This window comes from Oryx dammah, unplaced genomic scaffold (assembly GCF_014754425.2).
Source record: "Oryx dammah isolate SB20612 unplaced genomic scaffold, SCBI_Odam_1.1 HiC_scaffold_17, whole genome shotgun sequence".
NCBI lineage: Eukaryota > Metazoa > Chordata > Mammalia > Artiodactyla > Bovidae > Oryx > Oryx dammah.
The window spans coordinates 68872222-68894078 of NW_024070201.1; the positions used below are offsets into that span (position 1 = coordinate 68872222).

At 38.0% G+C, this 21857-nt stretch overlaps 1 long non-coding RNA gene across 1 annotated transcript in view; it reads right to left on the bottom strand.

Moving 5' to 3' along the window:
* Nucleotides 1-21857, bottom strand: part of LOC120876896 — a 1092147-nt gene that overhangs the window by 516857 nt on the left and 553433 nt on the right. The window contains exon 3 of the long non-coding RNA XR_005724236.1: nucleotides 17253-17334. This is a non-coding gene — a long non-coding RNA (uncharacterized LOC120876896). The remainder of the gene's footprint in view (nucleotides 1-17252; nucleotides 17335-21857) is intronic.

Here is a 21857-nt window from a genome sequence, read left to right on the forward strand (position 1 = left end):
CTGCTGCTGCTGCTGCTGCTGCTGCTGCTGCTGCTGCTGCTGCTGCTGAGTCACGTCAGCCGTGGCCGACTCTGTGCGACCCCATAGACGGCAGCCCACCAGGCTCCCCCGTCCCTGGGATTCTCCAGGCAAGAACACTGGAGCGGGTTGCCATTTCCTTCTCCAATGCATGAAAGTGAAAAGTGAAAGGGAAGTCGCTCAGTCGTGCCCGACTCCTAGCGACCCCAGGGACTGCAGCCCAGCAGGCTCCTCTGCCCGTGGGATTTGCCAGGCAAGAGTACTGGAGTGGGTGCCATCGCCTTCTCCAAATGATGCACTAACCCTACAATTAGCAACTACTTGTCTTCAGTAGGTATATTCCTCCCAGATATATAAATGGCTTTTATTAGACCAATGTACATATTATATATCAGCACTATCAAAATGGTATCAACGTAAACTGGTCTTTCACCTATTTCTGCCCCCGTGTCTTCCACGACCCATGTCCAAATAAAAATTGTAACTAGCTCCATCAGATTTAGGGTATATTTCTGTGTCGCAGTATTTTAACTCCTTCACAGAAGTTTAGCATTCTTCAAGTTACCACTTCATTCGCTAGCACAACAGAAAGAGAAGAGCATGGCGGCAGGTATTCACTTTGTCCAAGTCACACTGGTCAGCTGCAGTCACAGAAACTCAGAGTCAGACCGGACCTAAAAACTAAAGGTTGTGGATTACAACTTTAACAGGTTCTGAGATCTTACTGACCTGAGTCCCAATTCAAGCTTCACCACGCTTAAGCAATTAAATTGTACAGGTAAATCTAAGTCTCAATTTCTCCCTCTATGAAATTAAGACAATAATAGTTCTCAACTCATAGTGATATTGAAAGGATTAATAACTCATAAGGTTATGTAAAGAAGCTTCCCTTTCTTTCACTTCATGTTCAGTTTAAATGTCAGCTCCTCTGAAAGTTCTCCCGTAATTACCTTGTTTAAATTGGGCTTTCTGCTATTCTTTTTAACCTAAACCATCTTGTTTATCTTCTTTATAATATAATCTATGATAAATGATTTTGTTCATCTGCTCATTAGCTTACCCTCTGTTTGCCCCACAAATCCATAAGCTTTGTGGAGTCTGGGTCTGTATCTTCAAAATTGAGTACAGTCCTAGATAATGCTTCCCATAAAACAAATATTAACAAATGAATAGTGTGTATTGATCAATTAATGTGTGTTTATAATTACTACAATATAGAAATCTGCACATTTCATGTAAATGTTATCCTTTTATGTTATAGAAATTCATCCATTTCAAACAACTTTAGATTTAATTTTTACATGTTTGAAAGACATAAAAACCTAGATAAAATCATCATAGAACTGGAAAGTTTGATTAGGAAAAAAGAACCACGTTCCTAAAAACAGTATATAACCCTTTAGTACTTAAAATATATCCCAAACAACCTTACTAAGGGCTTATCCATCACTGCTCAATGACCTCTAGTAACAGGAAGGATATGATCTTATGATACAGTCCTATCCATGTTTAGATTGCTCAGATTATTAGAAAAACTTTCTTTATGTTGAATAGAACTCAACATTCTGAAAGCAAGTGTTCATTAGGACCACGTCAATCCCTAAGAATGCACAGCACATTTCTAATTTCATATTAGCCCCTTATCAAAATAAAGACACCTTTCAAATACTCCTTGATTTTTCTTTTCTCCAGGTTAATTAAATCCACTTCAGTTGAGTTTAATGACACATCCATATTTGTATTCATCTTCTTAGGACAGGTTTAGCAGGTATGGTCAAACATTCAGAATCATAACTTGGTAAAGATATTAAAGGAAAACATTTTATTTGTATAATTATTTCTAAGCCCACAAAGCATTTTCACATTCTTAGGTGACAGCAGCTTGGTTTTTGAACTCCTTTATGCATTGGTTTATGGAAACTCAGAAACAGTTCTGGGCTAAGTATAAAGTGTTTCCTACTATTTTTGTAGTGAGGAAGGCATACAATTATCTCCCCCATGCTAATAGGGTACACTGCGTTTAGATTTTTCCAAATCCATGAGTAGATAGTTTCTTGTTTACTTCTAACATTCATTCATTTATCGCAGACAAGCCCACACATACATAGGACACTTAGACCTTTGTGGTAGGCAGAAAAACGTACCCCTCCCAAAATGTCCACATCCTAATTTGTTAGATTATATAACAAATAATTCTTTTGCACATATAATTTGTTAAAAACTTTGAGATGAGGAGATTATTTTAGATTATCTAGGTAGGCCCAATCTAATAAAAAATGAGAAAAAGTGAAAGTGTTAGTTGCTCAGTCAAGTCCAACTCTGCAATTCCATGCACTGTATCTTGCCAGGCTCCTCTGTCCATGGAATTCTCCAGGTAAGAATACTAGATTGGGTAGCCATTCCCTTCTCCAGGGGATCTTCTTGACCCAGGGATGGAACCTGGGTCTCCTGCATCACAGGCAGATTCTTTACCATCTGAGCCACCAGGAATCAAATCAAATGAGTCCTTAAAAGTGGAAGAGAATGTATATATATAGCTGATTCACTTTGTTGTACAGAAGAAACTGATACAGCATTGAAAAGCAATTATACTCCTATGAAAAGTAAATCAAGTAATAAATTCTTTTTAAAAAGTGGAAGAGAAGGGCAGAAGAATGGATTGGAGAGATTCAAATGTGAGAAGGAATTGACCTGCCTATTGCTTTGAAGATAGAGCCATGAGACAAGGCATGTGAATGGCTTCAAGAAGTGCAAATGACCCTCAGCTGACAGCCAGCAAGGACAGGAATTTCAGTCCCACAACTGCAAGAAACTAAACTTTGATAGCAAAGAAATGGATCTTCCCCTAGAAGCTTTAGGTAGGAATTCAACCCTCCTGACACATTGATTTTAGCCCAGTGAGACCTGTGGTCAGGCTTCTGCCATATAGAATTGTATGGTATTAACAAGACTATTTTAAGCCACTAAACTTGTATTAACTTGTTACATCAGCAAAGGAAAACTAATAAAATCTGGCTCTTTGTAGATTAGTACCAATGCTCTGATACAGTCAGCAAGCACTGCATTTTTGGAATTATCTGATCTGTGCTATTTTATGTGGACATTCTAAAGCCCACTTTTCCATGCTTCCTAAAGACAAATGGCACAACTTCTTGTTGAGCAAAACAAATCCAAAGTTTGAGAATACTCTAAGTATCAGTAACTTTGCTGCTGAGTTTGTATACTTCAAAGCAATTTTATTTAATTCAACACCAAGAACAATAAATTAACCTCTTCTGTTCCTCTGTCCCCCTCATGTCTTTCTTCTCTTTCCCCTTTCTTTTCTCTTTACACCCAACACCACATTATACATGTTTTCAAATTTTTGGAGTAGAGATTTAAATTATCATTTTAAGTAAAGTGTAATGTGTTCTTTAATGAGAATATATTTGTCCCACAGAAAATGACTGCCTTTTCTCCTTGCTAGTCCACATGTTGAATAAGCTATTTCTTCAACCACAACTATTATCTTTCTAGAGGTGTGTGATCATTGTTTACAACTCCTTTGAAGATATCTGCAATAGAGGAAGAATAAAGTTGCTATTGGTTACAGAACTCCTAAACTCAGTGTTGCCTTAGGATAGTTCCTGACAGTTTATTAATTCTCTTGTCAAGATTATTTTAAATATATTTCTGGTACACAATGTAATTCATCAACAAAAGTATACTGTAAAGGCAGAATCCTGCTCCTAGCTTGTTTTCTGTCTCTGTTTTTTAAAAAGGCCTCCAGTTTATTAATAATTGTATACTCTTCTTTGGAAAATTGGTCATCACTCAGCTTTCATGGCATAGGGAACCAAGAGAAAAAGTCATATAAATTTTACAATTCAATGCAAAGGTATTGATATATCAGAGCCTGTATTGGATGGAATGGGTGAAGTGAACTCTACAAATCTGAAATGGCATGCATCTTCTATCACTATTAAGAAAACATTGTAATATTCATGTAATTAAACAGATATTTATTGAGTAGCTACTTATTTCTATGCATTGAGCAAAAAGACACAGTGATCCAAATGAAAAAAAAAAAGGTATTGCCATCTTGGAGATTACACTTTGGCATTCTTCTCAAAAATAAAGCATTGATATGTATGAGCATGTGGTATTAGATTTATTCACTCAGTATTTCTAGTTTTTCTTTCAGGAATATTTCTTTCAGGATTGCACATTCCTACCCCTTTGAAGACAACTGTAGTCATGTATATTGCTTTGTCCATTAACACATGAGGAGAAGTCACAGTCACTTTTAGGGGGAGGATTTAATAGTCATTATACAATATTCATGTTCCTCTTTGGCCCCCTCAGCAAATATGGAAGCATGGCCAGCAGTCCTAAATAAGACTGACACAGAATAGAGCTGATCTCCAATGTGCAGTAAATATACATGCATACTCAGTCACTCAGTTATGTCCAACTCTGTGACCCCATGCAGTGCAGACCACTAGGCTCTACACTCCATGAAATCTTCCAGGCAAGATACTGGAATGAGTTTCCATTTCCTACTCCAGGGGATCTTCCCACCCCAGGGATCAAACCCATGTCTTTATGTCTCTTGCATTCACAGATGGATTCTTTACTATGCCACCTGAGAAGATATATATACATACATATATATATATATATATAATAAATTTATTTATATATACGCTGCTGCTGCTGCTGCTAAGTCGCTTCAGTCATGTCCGACTCTGTGCGACCCCATAGACGGCAGCCCACCAGGCTCCCTCATCCCTGGGATTTTCCAGGCAAGAACACTGGAGTGGGTTGCCATTTCCTTCTCCAATTTATATATATAAATATATATAAATTATATATAAATTTATAATTATATATAAACATATATATTAATATAATATATATTTATAATTATATATTTATATAAATATATTATATTATATATTAATATATTATATATATAACAAAGATATATATACATATATATTTATATAAAAGAAAGGCATATATATGTCTTTGATATTTAAAGCCCGTTATATGTGAAAATTGTTTTTACTAAAACTAGTTTATTTAAACTCATAAAGACATTGATATCTAAAAGAAGAATGCTATCACATCAAGATGTAAAATGTGTGACCTTGGCTTAATGGACAAAAATAGTGGAAAACTGTTAAAGGAGACAAAAAAAGATGGTAACTTCTCTTATATAACAGCAAAGCATTTGATGAAGATCTCACCTCTTGTAAGTTGGCAATTATTTCATAGAACTAATGAACTTGTATCTTTAGGGAAAAATCAGAATATAGAACATAATTCTCTGTGTTGTCTATGTTTAGCAAATCACTAAGAAAAAGATGAGCTCAGAAAATAATCAACCTACTTAAAATTAGTAAGAGAATAAAGACAGCCCACAAATTCATGGACTTTACAGCTTCAAATTTGAAACAAGGAAAACAAGATCTTTGGGGTCAAGTTCATTAAAACTCAGGCTGTAATAGGATCAATCAACAGTAAGACCAGCACATCTATTGTTAAAAGCCCTAAAGTGATTAAGGTGGTCTTAGAGTAAGAATTCAGCTGCCTAGTAATTCATTTCAATTAGACACTCAGGCTATGAAATTAGAGACATGGGGTGTTGTTCTCCAACTGAAACCTAATAAGCTCCAACTGAAACCTAATAAGTGCCCACAATTCAGCCTAGAGAAAGAAGTAATTGGAGAAGGGAACCAAAGAAATGTAGCAAAAGCTAAGAAATACACCTTAAAAAGTACCACTAGAGTAGATAACAGCACAGAGTCTACCAGATGAGTAAGGAGCGAACTAAGTTTTCCAGACCAAGACTTGAAATTTTAAAAAGAGCCTACGGGTAGAAAGTAGGTTGAAAAAACCTGCTCATTTCTCCTAGGAGAGCATATTTTCCAAGGTACATTTCTAATGCAACCAAGAATGATAATGGAAAAAGTAGAATATTCCAAAAGGACAAACCAAAAGAATGTAAACTAGAAATTCATGAACAGAGGAACCCCTCCGATGGAGTGGAATTATACCTAATCAAAGAACATATCCAGTCTTCCAGAAGTGTTTATTCCCGCTGGTGTTTGATCACTACCTATAAGCTGTGAAAGGGCATGTGATCTACCCTTTGAATCATAGGTCTCCAGGGTCATAGCCATACTGGCGAAGAGACTATAAGGCTTCTTTTACGGTCTAAGACTCTGCATTCAACACATTAACTGGATGCCTGTTCTGGGTTGTCTATTTTGGGGAGTGAATGTTGTTCTGCAAGGAAATAAGAGTCTGTATTAGTTAGGTTTCTCCAGAGAGACAGAACCAACTAGATGTGTGTTTGTGTGTTTGTTTATTATCCTCTTGGACCATGTAAATTTTACCCTTCTCCATATTCACCTTGGTACTCTGTCTGCCTGAGGATTGCCCTACCTATTAGAAGTTGAACTAATGCCTTTGAATATCACTGGATATCATCTTCTATCCATTCAAACAAGGTCTCTTTTAAATGAAGAACCTGTTGTCAGGAATATTTGCAATTCCAGTCCAAAGACAGACCACAGACACCATTTTTCTCTTGTTCAGAACAGGTTGACCTTTGTTCCATTGAGACTTTCAGCTGGTTGAATGAGGCCTACCCACATTATGCAAAATAATCTGTTTTACTCCAAGTCTACTCATTTAAACGTTACTCTCGACCAAAAGTCACCTTTAGAGAAACAACTAGAATAATATCTGACCAAGTAGCTAGATATTGTGGCTCAGTTAAGTTGACACATAGCATTAACTATCACAGTTATTTGAGTATTTGGTAATGAGAGGGAGGTGCCTCTCACAATATTTAGATTTTTCTCCCCTCCTGTGTACCATCTTCATATTTCTTTCTCAGACTTGGTTCTTCCTGCCATCCTCTTTCACTTATATCAATAAGTACCCTTGTCACTAACTTGAGTCCACCCAATTTCATCTTCCCATCCTTAAACTTCCATGAAGTTTCATGACATTCATGACATTTGGTGACTTGCTTTGACTAGTGAAATAAGACCAGATATATTACATGAGCTTCGTTCCCTCATCTTGGTAACCACAAATGATCCTGATCCAGAGAGGATCTGCTACCTCACCAGGTTCCTGGAGAGAAAACAGTCAGGAGCAGAGCCTTTGGCTAATAAGCAATTATTACATGATTTATGCAGCAAAGAATCATTGTTGCTTTTAAAGCATGAGATGGTTGGGCTATTTCTTCCACAGCATTCTGTAGCCCATTATGCATTACAATGATACATAACAGAAGAAACATTATCTTAGAGTATAGCATTTGGGTTTGGACAAACTGATGTTGAATTTTGAGACTATGCCTTTCAAGCTGTGTGACTCTTGTCAAAGTTATTCAGATTCTCTAATCATTGATTTTTATCATCTATAAATCAGAGATAATTATGCATTTCTTGAACTTTTAATTTGTGACAGATAGTACTCAGGAACTGGGGAAATGAATATGGATAAAGTGGATTCTGAAATAAAACTTGCATATCTCTTGACCAAAAGAACGTAAATATAAGTGAATCCTTAGTCCACCACTTGAAATGCTATAGATAGTCAATGTATCTTCCTGATTTCTTTTGAGTTCTTACTTGAATGTAGAAAGATCTCAACCTTTACAGGTAACAGTGCTGATACCACCTGCTAACAGGTGGCTTATAAAAGAAGTGAAAGCCTAAGTTGTTTTTCCTTTAATTAACATAGATGCCAAGAACCAGTCAGACTGGAGTTTCACTAAATTGCATGTTTTCTTTGGCATTCAGTATAAATGCCAAATTCATCACAAGTCTCCAGGAGAAGTGATTACTTTCCAGCAGGCAGTAATGATTACTGGGGAGAATGCCTTTCCTCCTTCTTCATTATTAGCCCCATGTTCTCCAGTATGTTGTCTCCTCTTGGTTTGTTCTCAGAAAACATGATCCAGATGAGGACATAAGTGCACAATTAATACAAGAAAACATAGACAATAAATTATAAAAAATCCTAATGCTTGTTAAGGATGAATAAAGAAAATCAAAATAATAACTGAAGAGCATTGTCATATACCACTGAATGTTTATACTGCTCCAAATTCATTTGTTGAAACCTAATCCCCAGTGTGATGGTACGTGGAGGTGGACCTTGAGAGGTGCTTAAATCATGAGGTTGGAGCCCTCATGATGGGATTAGCACCCTTATTAGAGACCCCAGAGAGCCTTCTCTCATTTTCTGCCATGTGAAGACACAGAGAGAAGGCTACCTTTGGACCAACAAGTGGGGCTCACCAGACACCCAATCTGTCGGCCTCTTGGTCTTGGATTTACAGCCTCCAGAATAATGAGAAATAAATATTTGCTGTTTAAACCATCCAGTCTATTGTACTTTACTATAGAAGCACAAATGGACGAAGATAGCATCCTTCAGACTGGTAGTATTATTAAAATAACAAATATTGTTGAAAATACTCCATCACTTTCCTAAATTGTTAATTCTTTCTAGACATAGCAAGGATGCAAAACACTCAGCTTATGTGTGATTGCTACTCCAATCTATTATTTTGGGAATTGATTGTACTAAAATAGTGAAGGCTATCAATTAAAAAGTTATGAGCAGGGAGAAATCCCTTGATTGTTCAGTGGTTAGGACTCTGTGCTTCCACTGCAGCAGTACAGGTTTGATCCCTGGTCAGGGAACTAAGATCCTGTATGCTGCACTGTGCACCCAAAAAGAAAAAAAAAAGTTATGAGCATGTTTATTCTGGCACTTTTCGGACAATAAAACATTGGATATAACATACAATTAACACTAGAGTATTAGCTAAAAGAAATCCAAGACCAAAAAAGATGTCCTTTTCATTATAGGGGGCTGGAATGCAAAAGTAGAAAATCAAGAAACACCTGGAGTAACAGGCAAATTTGGCCTTGGAATACAGAATGAAGCAGGGCAAAGGCTAACAGAGTTCTGCCAAGAGAACACACGGGTTATAGCAAATCTCCTCTAACAACAACACAAGAGAAGACTCTACACATGTACATCACCAGATGGTCAACATGGAAATAGAATTGATAATATTCTTTGCAGCCAAAGATGGAGAATCTCTATACAGTCAGCAGAAACAAGACCAGGAGCTGACTGTGGCTCAGATCATGAACTCCTTGTTGCCAAATTCAGACTGAAATTGAAGAAAGTAGGGAAAACCACTAGACCATTCAGGTATGACCTAAATCAAATCCCTTATGACTATACAGTAGAAGTGAGAAATAGGTTTAAGGGACTAGATCTGATAGACAGAGTGCCTGATGAACGATGGATGGACGTTCGTGACATTGTACAGGAGACCGGGAGCAAGACCATCCCCAAGAAAAAGAAATGCCAAAAAGCAAAACGGCTGTCTGAAGAGGCCTCACAAATAGCTGTGAAAAGAAGGGAAGCAAAGTGAAAAGCAAAGGACAAAAGGAAAGATATACCCATTTGAATACAGAGTTCCAAAGAATAGTGAGGAATGATAAGAAAGCCTTATGCAAAGAAATAGAGGAAACAATAGAATGGGAAAGATTAGAGATCTCTTCAAGAAAATTAGAGATACCAAGGGAACATTTCATGCAAAGATGGGCTCAATAAAGGACAGAAATGGTAGGGACCTAACAGAAGCAGAAGGTATTAAGAACAGGTGGCAAGAATACACAGAAGAATTATACAAAAATGATCTTCACGACCCAGATAATCATGATGGTGTGATCACTCACCTAGAGTCAGACATCCTGGAATGTGAAGTCAAGGAAGCATCCCTATGAACAAAGCTAGTGGAGGTGATGGAATTCCAGTTGAGCTCTTTCAAATCCTGAAAGATGATGCTGTGAAAGTGCTGCACTCAATATGCCAGCAAATTTGCAAAACTCAGCAGTGGCCACAGGACTGGAAAAGGTCAGTTTTCATTCCAATCCCAAAGAAAGGCAATGCCAAAGAATGCTCAAACTACCACACAATTGCACTCATCTCACACACTAGTAAAGTAATGCTCAAAATTCTCAAAGCCAGGCTTCAGCAATATGTGAACCGTGAACTTCCAGATGTTCAAGCTGGTTTTAGAAAAGGCAGAGGAACCAGAGATCAAATTGCCAACATCCACTGGATCATCAAAAAAGCAAGAGAGTCCCTAAAAAACATCTATTTCTGCTTTATTGACTATGCCAAAGCTTTTGACTGTGTGGATCACAATAAACTGTGAACAATTCTGAAAAAGATGTGAATAAATAACAGACCACCTGACCTGCCTCTTGAGAAACCTGTATGCAGGTCAGGACACAACAGTTAGAACTGGACATGGAACACAGACTGGTTCCACATAGGAAAAGGAAATGGCAACCCACTCCAGTGTTCTTGCCTGGAGAATCCCAGGGACAGGGGAGCCTGGTGGACTGCCGTCTCTGGGGTCACGCAGAGTCGGACATGACTGAAGCGACTTAGCAGCAGCAGCAAGGCTGTATATTGTCACCCTGCTTATTTAACTTATATGCAGAGTACCTCATGAGAAATGCTGGACTGGAAGAAGCACAAGCTGGAATCAAGATTGCCGGGATAAATATCAATAACTTCAGATATGCAGATGACACCACCCTTCTGACAGAAAGTGAAGAAGAACTAAAAGGCCTCTTGATGAAAGAGAAAGAGGAGAGTGAAAAAGTTGGCTTAAAGCTCAACATTCAGAAAACTAAGATCATGGCATCCGGTCCCATCAATTCATGGCAAATAGATGGGGAAACAGGGGAAGCAGTGGCTGACTTTATTTTTCTTGGCTCCAAAACCACTGCAGATGGTGACTGCAGCCATGAAATTAAAAGACGCTTACTCCTTGGAAGGAAAGTTATGACCAATCTAGACAGCACATTAAAAAGCAGAGACATTACTTTGTCAACAAAGTCCATCTAGTCAAGGCTATGGTTTTTCCAGTGGTCATGTATTTTTGTGAGAGTTGGACTATAAAGAAAGCTGAGCACCAAAGAACTGATGATTTGAACAGTGGTGTTGGAAAAGGCTATTGAGAATCCCTAGTACAGCAAGGAGATCCAACCAGTCCATCTTAAAGGAGATCAGTCCTGGGTTTTCATTGGAAGGATTGATGCTGAAGCTGAAACTCCAATACTTTGGCCACCTGATACGAAGAGCTGACTCATTTCAAAAGCCCCTGATGCTGAGAAAGATCGAGGGGAGAGTATAAGGGGACAACAGAGGATGAGATGATTGGATGGCATCACCGACTCAATGGACATGGGTTTGGGAGGACGCCAAGAATTGGTGATGGACAGGGAGGCCTGGCGTGCTGCCGTTCATGGGGTCGCAAAGAGTCGGACACAACTGAGCTACTGAACTGAACTGATTAGCTAAATAAATCAAGATAGATGCCTGCAAAGAAATACCACACAAACTATAAAACAAAATTATACACATACATACTAAATATATTTATAATAAATACACAATTGTAATATGTGCATAGAAATAGTATTTGTACGCATCTGTGCATCCATGATAATGAAGGTTACGTTCAGCAAGGGAACAGCATGAGTCTTCATGACCTTAAGGATGTCCTGTGTCCTCTGATATTTTTTAAATGAGTATGCATTGCTATTTTATACATAAAAAATAAAATAAATAAAATTAGTAAAAGACATAAGCAAATTTTGGTAAAAATAAAACCTAGCTTGTAGTTGTATTACAATAGGCCCTGACCATGGGAATATATCTAGACCCTACCAAAGTAAGAAAATATGTATCTGCTGATGGCTGATCAATCTGTGTCACCAATAATAACCATAAATGATTTTTTCAGTTGCCAAGAAAGATCTCTTGAGTCCACAGTGACATGCCAGATTCTTCCAAGAGTAGCAAGAATGCAAAATATACATGTCAATTCTGAACTGCTGAATTAAAAATGAAAAAATTCCAGCCCTTTTCTCTTTGAAATGACTCATTAGATGGATGATTTTCCTAACATGTTATTAAAATTTCTTCAAGCAGTCAAAAATGGATTAATAGCAAAGGGTATATTGATTAAAATGTAATTTCTATTATTATAAGTAAATGATGGCCTTGCCTGCAAGTGGGAAGCACTCAGAGGCTTCTTTGTCCTTTGACATATTATTGTTCACTTTAGTGTTCTACACAGAACTTGACTTCTGCTGAATTATTGGGAGGACAGGTATCTCTATCAGGCCACTATCTAATTATTTTCAAACAGATGATGTTATCTCATAGGGAGGAAAAACCTCTTCATTCATTTTTAACACTTTTTCCTAAGGAATCAGTGTAAACATTTTTCTTGTTATAAACTGATTCAAAGTACACTTGAATTCAAATATTATTTAAAAGTTTAAAAAGGAATTGTAGAACAAATATTTTCTTAAAAACACTGTAACTCAAGCAATTAAATTAACCAGTTTCTTTATATTTCACTAAATTTTATGGCATTTTTTAGTAGCAATTTTCTTAGTTTAAACCATAAAGGACTTCCAGACAGCATGTAAGTGAGAAGGTATAATCTTTATTTCAGAATTCATTGTCAAAGACATTACAGAGAAAGTATGAAGATTTCTTTAAAAACTAGGAATAAAACTACCATATGACCCAACAATCCCACCGCTGGTCATTTAACCATGAGAAAACTAATTCAAAAGGACACATGTACCCCAGTGTTCACTGCAGCATCATTTATAATAGCCAGGACATAGAAGCGACCTAGACATCTGTTGACAGACGGATGCATAAAGAAGTTGTGGTACATGTATACTAAAAAGGAACAAATGTGGATCAATTGAACTGAGGTGGATGAACCTAGAACTTGTTACAAAGAATGACGTCAGAAAGAGAAAAACAAATATCGTATATTAACGCATATATATGAAATCTAGAAAAATGGCACTGATGAACCTATTTATAGGGCAGGAATAGAGATTCTGAGAAAATGGACTTGTGGACACAGTGAGGGAAGGAGAGGTAGATTGCAAAAGTAGCATCAACATATATACACTATATAAAATAGACAGCTAATACAAAGCTGCTCTATGACACAGGGAACCCAGCCTTGAGCTCTGTGACCACATTGAGGGGTGGGAGGGGGGCTCAAGAGGAAGGGGGCGTATGTGTATATATATATATATATATAGTTGTGGCTGATTCACATTGTTGTACAGCAGAGCAAAACACTGTAAAACAACTATCCTTCAATTAAAAAATAAACAATGCAAAAGGAATTGACTGTCATTCATACACACACAATATCAACAATGTGTGATAATCTGATTTCATAAATTAAAATATTAAGATATCATGGGCTATTGTACATATCACATAAAAGAAAAACATGCTGAAAATCATACTATTTTATACTTAAAATGTGTTTTAGTGTTAGAAAATTTTGAAAAAATGTACATCTTAAAACTAATGAAATTTGCTAGTCCCTTATATGGAAATAGGTACATATCAAAGAATTCCATTATAACTATGTATACACATGTGCACATAACATACAATAAATAGATAGTTCTAATTATTGAAATCAAAGGATCATAAATACAAACCATATATATCTTGATTCATTCAGCATCGGGTTTTTTAAATTATTACATTAATGATTTGAAATGTTTAATAAAAGGCTATCCCATCATATCTCCACATTTTTATTGATTGAACGATTACAGGATTGATTGAACTATTTCATCAAAGGTAAAATAATATGGTCAGAGCAATTTTAGATTACCTTTCAATACTCAAAGTTATTAATTCAACTCACTAGTAATTAAGAACAAGTAAACACTTTCTGTTGTGTTACAGAAGCAGAAGATATTAAGAAGAGGTGCCAAGAATACACAGAAGAACTATACAAAAAAGATCTTCATGACCAAGATAATCATGATGGTATGATCACTCACCTAGAGCTAGACATCCTGGAATGTGAAGTCAAGTGGGCCTTTAGGAAGCATCACTATGCACAAAGCTAGTGGAGGTGATGGAATTCCAGTTGAGCTCTTTCAAATCCTGAAAGATGATGCTGTGAAAGTGCTGCACTCAATATGCCAGCAAATTTGCAAAACTCAGCAGTGGCCACAGGACTGGAAAAGGTCAGTTTTCATTCCAGTCCCAAAGAAAGGCGATGCCAAAGAATGCTCAAACTACCGCACAATTGCACTCATCTCACACACTAGTAAAGTAATGCTCAAAATTCTCCAAGCCAAGCTTCAGCAATACATGAACCATGAACTTCCACATTTTCAACCTGGTTTTAGTAAAGGCAGAGAAACCAAAGATCAAATTGCCAACATCTGCTGGATCATGGAAAAAGCAAAAAAGTTCCAGAAAAACATCTATTTCTGCTTTATTGACTATGCCAAAGCCTTTGACTCTGTGGATCACAAGAAACTGTGGACAGTTCTGAAAGAGATGTGAATACCAGACCACCTGACCTGCCTCTTGAGAAACCTGTATGCAGGTCAGGAAACAACAGTTAGAACTGGACATGGAACAACAGACTGGTTCCAAATAAGAAAACGAGTATGTCAAGGCTGTATATTGTCACCCTGCTTATGTAACTTATATGCAAAATACCTTATGAGAAACGCTGGGCTGGAAGAAGCACAAGCTGGAATCAAGATTGCAGGGAGAAATATCAATAACCTCAGATATGCAGATGACACCACTCTTATGGCAGAAAGTGAAGAGGAACTCAAAAGCCTCTTGATGAAAGTGAAAGAGGAGAGTGAAAAAGTTGGCTTAAAGCTCAACATTCAGAAAATGAAGATCATGGCATCTGGTACCATCACTTCATGGCAAATAGATGGGGAAACAGTGGAAACAGTGTCAGACTTTATTTTTGGGGGCTCCAAAATCACTGCAGATGGTAACTGCAGCCATGAAATTAAAAGACACTTACTCCTTGGAAGGAAAATTATGACCAACCTAGACAGCATATTCAAAAGCAGAGATATTACTTTGCCAACAAATGTTCATCTAGTCAAGGCTATGGTTTTTCCAGTGGTCGTGTATGGATGTGGGAGTTGGACTATGAAGGAAGCTGAGCACTAAAGAATTGATGCTTTTGAACTGTGGTGTTGGAAAAGACTCTTGTGAGCCCCTTGGACTGCAAGGAGATCCAACCAGTCCATTCTAAAGGAGATCAGTCCTGGGATTTCTTTGGAAGGACTTATGCTGAAGCTGAAACTCCAGTACTTTGGCCACCTCATGCTCAGAGTTGACTCATTGGAAAAGACTCTGATGCTGGGAGGGATTTGGGGCACAAGGAGAAGGGGACGACAGAGGGTGAGATGGCTGGATGGAATCACCGATTCGATGGATGTGAGTTTGAGTGAACTCCGGGAGATGATGATGGACAGGGAGGCCTGGCGTGCTGTGATTCATGGGGACGCAATATTCGGACACGACTGAGTGACTGAAGTGAACTGAACTGAAACACGTTAAGAATTGTGAAGGAGAAGGAAAGGCCAAGTTAATTTTCATGTGCTCTAGAAGCTGAGGCTCTGATTAAATGATGAGGCATGTATACGGTTAACAGTAACTGAGGTAGATTAAGATATAGGATATGAGAGGAGTATTTGAAATGTGATCATGAATTGAATAATACAGAAGGGAGCTATTTTGGTTAGCTATTTTGGTAAGAGTAATTTAAGCAGTGCTTGAAGCAAAATTTTAACACTCAGGTAGAGAGTGGGAAGTGAAAGGGTAGCTAAATTTAGCTCATTTAATTATTGAGACCCTACCACTTTAGATACTGTGCTAGGTGCTGGAAATACACTGTACTACAAAAATAAAAATAGCCCCTTCTTTTGTTGAAATTACCATGAATTGGCAAATAATATTGACTGCTCCAGAGAGACTTTGAAGGGTAAAGGGGGCTAAGTGAGGGTAAAAATAAGATGGTAGTGAGATGAAAGAGGGTTGTTTTGTTTTGATTTTGGTTGTTGAATTTTTTCCAAGATATGGAGCATAAAAGCATGATTATTATTATTATTTTTTTGCCTGTGTGGAAGAAATAAGAAAAATGGAGAAATAAAAAATAGAAAGGAATAGCTGATTTAACAGAGTTCATAAAAAATGGAAACTGTTAGGATTAAAATGTAATATAAATACAAAACTATTTTGGGAAACAGGAAATAGACTATTAAAATATAGATAATAACAGATGTTTTAAGTTCTAAAAGCTTCCTCTTTTCTAAAAAGCAAGAGGCTGTTTTATCTGAAACTGAGACAATCTTGGGGAATATCTAAGCCCAAAAAGAATAGAGATTTTGAAAACCTGTAAAAGGGCTGGAACATTAACATGGCCGAATTCCACTCAGAACCATGCAGGATCAGACAGTCTGATAATGTGGACCATTTATGATACATCAGCAAATGAGCATGATCCTTGTCTGCATGGGGCGTTTGATTTTGTGAAAGATACATACAACAATCTAATAACTACACAAATAAATACTACCTTGACAACTGGCAAGGTAAATATGGTGGAGATCAAGTTGATAAAGAACAAGAGGTTTGGAGAGACCGGGCCGATTAGTTGACTTTAGATACAGGAAGACACGTAAAACTACATGTGGTGTCTGAGGGGCCAGATTGACAGAGGAGGATAACAGGAGGATAAAGAATGGGTTAGAGGGACTTCCCTGGTGACCTAGTGATGGAGACTTTGCCTTCCAGCGGAGCAGGTGCAAGTTCTGTCTCTAGTCGGGGAGGTAAGATCCCACAGGCCTCGTGTCCAGAAAACCAAAACATACAATAGAAACAGCATTGTAACAGCTCAGTAAAAATATTTAAAATTGTCCACATTAAAGAAAATCTTAAAAGAAAAAAAAGAATGGGTTACATAGCCTTCAGGGGGCAGAAGTGGGAATATACACAGCTGTGGTCAGAAAGCTGCTTTCAAAGTTTTACTAGAAGCAGCACAGTTATGAGAGACAGTAATGCCCGGCAAAAAATGGAATGAATATCCTTCAAGGAGAAATTAAGCCCTTTTCACAGGTACACACAAAACCCACACTCACCAATGAGAGCTTGTCTACGCCAAGGATCCAGCAATTAGCCATATTAATTCACTAACAGCCTATATACTCGAAAGCACTTTAAACCATATACAAGACACTTTTTCTCCCCACTTCCTTTTTTTTTCTTCTTTTAATAAAGCTGTTAATATTGTACTCACATACATTCAGTGTGTCAGATGTTTCAGCCTATTTGGCCCCACTCTCCCTGGGTGATCTTGCAGCCTCACAATACAGAGAATCATTTCTAGGAAAGAGATAAAATGAAAATACATTACATTTAAGGAAGTTAGAAAATAGCCCAAGCAAAATTATTTGAAATTAAAATCTACCTAATGGAGTAACCTACAGGGAACAATTTATATTTTTCCAGGGGTATATTCATTATACAATATGTTGTGCTTGAGGCTTTTCCCAGAATATAAAAGGCTTTTTAAAAAATGATAGTAATTATAATATTTGGTTCTGGATAAATATCTCACTTTATCACATTTTCCTTTCTACTGGACTTGTTCAGCCTGGTTTTCCATAAAGGTTAAAAAAAAAAATGTATGTACTGTTGTTTTACCCACATTTTACTCTTCACATCTCTTTTACTCAAATGAGTTTATGCCTCATCCCTGAACTTACTCTGCTTTTTCATACCTCTGTGGCATTTCTCACTTTATCTTATCTGCCTGAAATGTCATTATCCTTTTTCCCATTTCCATTGCCTACCCAACAAACTTAGTCACGCTTCAATACCCAGCTCAAATATGACCTTTGTACCCCCTGAAGCTGCCTATCAACATAAACTTCTACCTCATCTATGCAGAGTCGCACAGACTATTGATTATCATTCATTACAAGCCTTACAATGAATGTCCCTAACTCTTATCTCCCTGCCTTAGAGTTTTAAAGATAGAGACAATGCTTTGTGAATGTTTTGGCTGTTGTTTTTTTTTTTTTTTTTTTTTTTCATCATAACTAACCAAAAAAAGGCACCACAAAATAGACACTGAAACATAAGGGATAATTTTTCCTTAGTCTATCTTGGTATAAATCAGACATTAGTAAGGCTGTAGTTAAGGTCTCACAAGTGTGCCAAGTCACTTCAGTCATGTCTGACTCTTTGCGAACCTATGCACAATAGCCCACCAGGCTCTTCTGTTCATGGGTTTCTCCAGACAAGAATATTGGAGTGGGTTGCATGGCCTCTTCCAAGGGATCTTCCCGACCCAGGAATCAGACTCAAGACTCTTGTCTTGTACATCTCCTGCATTGGCAGGCAGGTTCTTTACCACTAGCACCATCTGGGAAGCCCAGTTAAGTCCTTCAGTTCAGTTCAGTTCAGCGATCAGTCGTGTCCAACTCTTTGCGACCCCATGAATCACAGCACGCCAGGCCTCCCTGTCCATCACCAACTCATGGAGTTTACTCAGACTCACATCCATCGAGTCAGTGATGCCATGCAGCCATCTCATCCTCTGTCGTCCCCTTCTCCTCCTGCCCCCAATCCCTCCCAGCATCAGAGTCTTTTCCAATGAGTCAACTCTTTGCATGAGGTGGCCAAAGTACTGGAATTTCAGCTTTAGCATCATTCCTTCCAAAGAAATCTCAGGGCTGATCTCCTTCAGAATGGACTGGTTGGATCTCCTACCAATTTGACACTTCTTGTTAATTAAACACCTTTCTAAAAATTTGGTCTCCAAAATATCATTCTCTCCAATTTTCCTTCTTCAATGGATTAAACTTTCTTAATCTCCTCTGAAGTTTTTTCACTTCCCCAGATTTGTAATAACATAATGCACCATGGCTCACATCTTAAACTTCTCCTGTTTTCTATTAGACTAACTCCCTTCTAGATCTAATCCAGGCTTATAATTTTAAATATCATCCTTATGTCTGGGATTGTCAAATTTCTATTTCAGCACCAACCTCTGACTGTGGTTGACATGCTTACAAGCAATTGTCTATTTGATAGACCCAGTTTGAGTTCTAATAGCTTCCCTGGTGTCTTGGATGGTAAAGAATCTGCCTGCAATGCAGGAGACCTGAGTTTGATCCCTAGGTCAGGAAGATCTCCCGGAGAAGGCAATGACGACCCACTCCAGAATGCTTGCTGGAGAATTCCACGGACAGAGGAGCCTGGTGTGCAACAGTACATGGGGTCCCAAAGAGTTGGACACTAATACACAAAGGCAACTTCAAATGAGCATTACTGAGCTTCCGTTTGCTACCAATTTGCTCTCCCTACAGTTTCTTCTCATAGAAGGGTAATTACATCTTACTGTTTTCTAAATCCAAAAAAACTGACTCTACTCTTTCTTCTATATTCCATATCAAGTATATTTTTTAAAAAATCCCATTAGTGCTAACTTCAAAAATGTCTCAAAAACGTATCTAAAGTATGACTCATTTCACCATCTACATTTTTAACATAGTGGTCCAAGCCACTATAAGTTCTGTTAAGTTTCAGTGCAATGGAGACCTACTATACTCTCCCTTCCTTTTGTCTGTTGACCAAATAGCAGCTAGATTGATTATATCAAAAGATAAATCAGATTATGGCTTTTGTTTCCTCAACTTTCCAGTAGCTTCCATCTCATTCTAATAAAAGGTCAAATCTCTTAAAAACACACACACACACACACACTAATGAAGTCCTATACAAGTTAGGTTTTCCCTGGTGGCTCAGACAGTAAAGAGTTTGGCTGTAGTGTGGGAGATCCGGATTTGATTCCTAGGTCGGGAAGATCCCCTGGAGAAGGAAATGGCAAACCACTCCAGTATTCTTGCATGGAAAATCCCACGGATAGAGGAGCCTGGCAGGCTACAGCCCATGGGTTCGCAAAGAGTCAGACATGACTAAGCAACTTCTCTATACAAATTACCATGCTAGCTCTCAGATCTCACTTCCTATTTCTTTTTTTTTTTTAATTGAAATATAGTTGATTTACACTGATTCAGTTATACAGCTTCTCTGGTGACTCAATCAGTAACGAATCTGCCTGCAATACAGGAGACCTGATTTCTATCCCTGAGTCAGGAAGATCCCCTGGAGAAGGGAATGGCAACCTATTTTAGTATTCTTGCCTGGAGAATTCTATGAACACAGGAGACTGGTGGGCTACAATTCATAGGGTCACAAAGAGTTGGACATGACTGAGTGACTAACACTTTCCCACTTTCCTACTTTCCCAGGTATACAGGAAAGTGATTCATTGTGTGTGTATATATATATTCCTTGTCAAATTCTTTTCCATTATAAGTTACTATAATATATTGAATACAGTGTCCTGTGCTATACAGTTGGTCCTTGTTGTTTATCTATTTTATATATAAAACTGTGCCTCTGTTAATCCCACATTCCTAATTTATCCTTCCCCACCCTTTCCCCTTTGGTAACCACATTTGTTTTCTATCACACTTCTGTTCCTCTTTAGTCTGCTCCCACTGCAATGACCTCCCAGCTGTTGTGCAAATATCCCAGCACGTTTCACCCTCTAGACTTTGCTTCTTCTGTTACTTCTCCCTGAAATATCTTCTGCAGATGCAGGTGAACCTATTCCAAACCTCCACTGAGTATTTACTTGAATTTAGCGACTTCACTTTCACTTTTCACTTTCATGCATTGGAGAAGGAAATGGCAACCCACTCCAGTGTTCTTGCCTGGAGAATCCCAAGGACAGGGGAGCCTGGTGGGCTGCCGTCTATGGGGTTGCACAGAGTCGGACACGACTGAAGTGACTTAGCAGCAGCAGCAGCAGTCCTTTTCTTAGTGAGGGCTTCCCAGGCTACCCTATTTAAAAGATACCCTGTTCCTGACACTTCTATCCTTATTTTGTCCTTAATTTTCTCCAAAGCCACTTATTCCACCTAGGATATTATGCCTTTCAGATAGAATTTCTAAAAATCATTCCTCTCATCCCATTAAGCAAGGATACTGGTGCTGGAGAAGACTCTTGCAAGTCCCTTAGACTGCAAGGAAATCCAACCACTGCATCCTAAAGGAGACCAGTCCTGGGTGTTCATTGGAAGGACTGATGCTGAGGCTGAAACTCCAATACTTTGGCCACCTCATGCAAACAGTTGACTCATTGGAAAAGACTCTGATGCTGGGAGGGATTGGGGGCAGGAGGAGAAGGGGATGACAGAAGATGAGATGGCTGGATGGCATCAGCGACTTGATGCACATGAGTTTGGGTGAATTCTGGGAGTTGGTGATGGAAAGGGAGGCCTGGTGTGTTGCGATTCATAGGGTCACAAAGAGTTGGACGCGACTGAGCAACTGAACTGAACTGAACTCCATGAAAGGGGGATATTTTAATCAATTTGGGCACTGCTGTATTTCTAGTGCCTAGAATTATGGCTGGCACATGGTAGGGGTTTAAATCTATTTTGTTGAAGGTGTTTATTCTTCTGACATGAGAGAAACTAGGTTCCAGTTCCCTTTCTACCACGTTTTGGTAATGTAAGATCATTCAAACTGAGTCTCAGATCCTTAGCTATAAAAATAGGATAGTAATATCTTCTTAGTCACTTTCCCAAGGGAGCTGAGTAAATAAAATGGGAAAGTCAGTACAAATATTATTTGAATATCAAAAGTTATGAAACAAGATGTGAAAACTTGAATATATAACATAGTTGAGGCTCACCTCAATCCTGACACAATTGTGTATTGTATTACACTTTATACACACAACTTAGTTTCAGTGATTTTTGGAGATATGACTTAGTTCATAAAGCCAAACTGTGCTGAACTCAGTACAAAACTTGGGCCTTTTGATT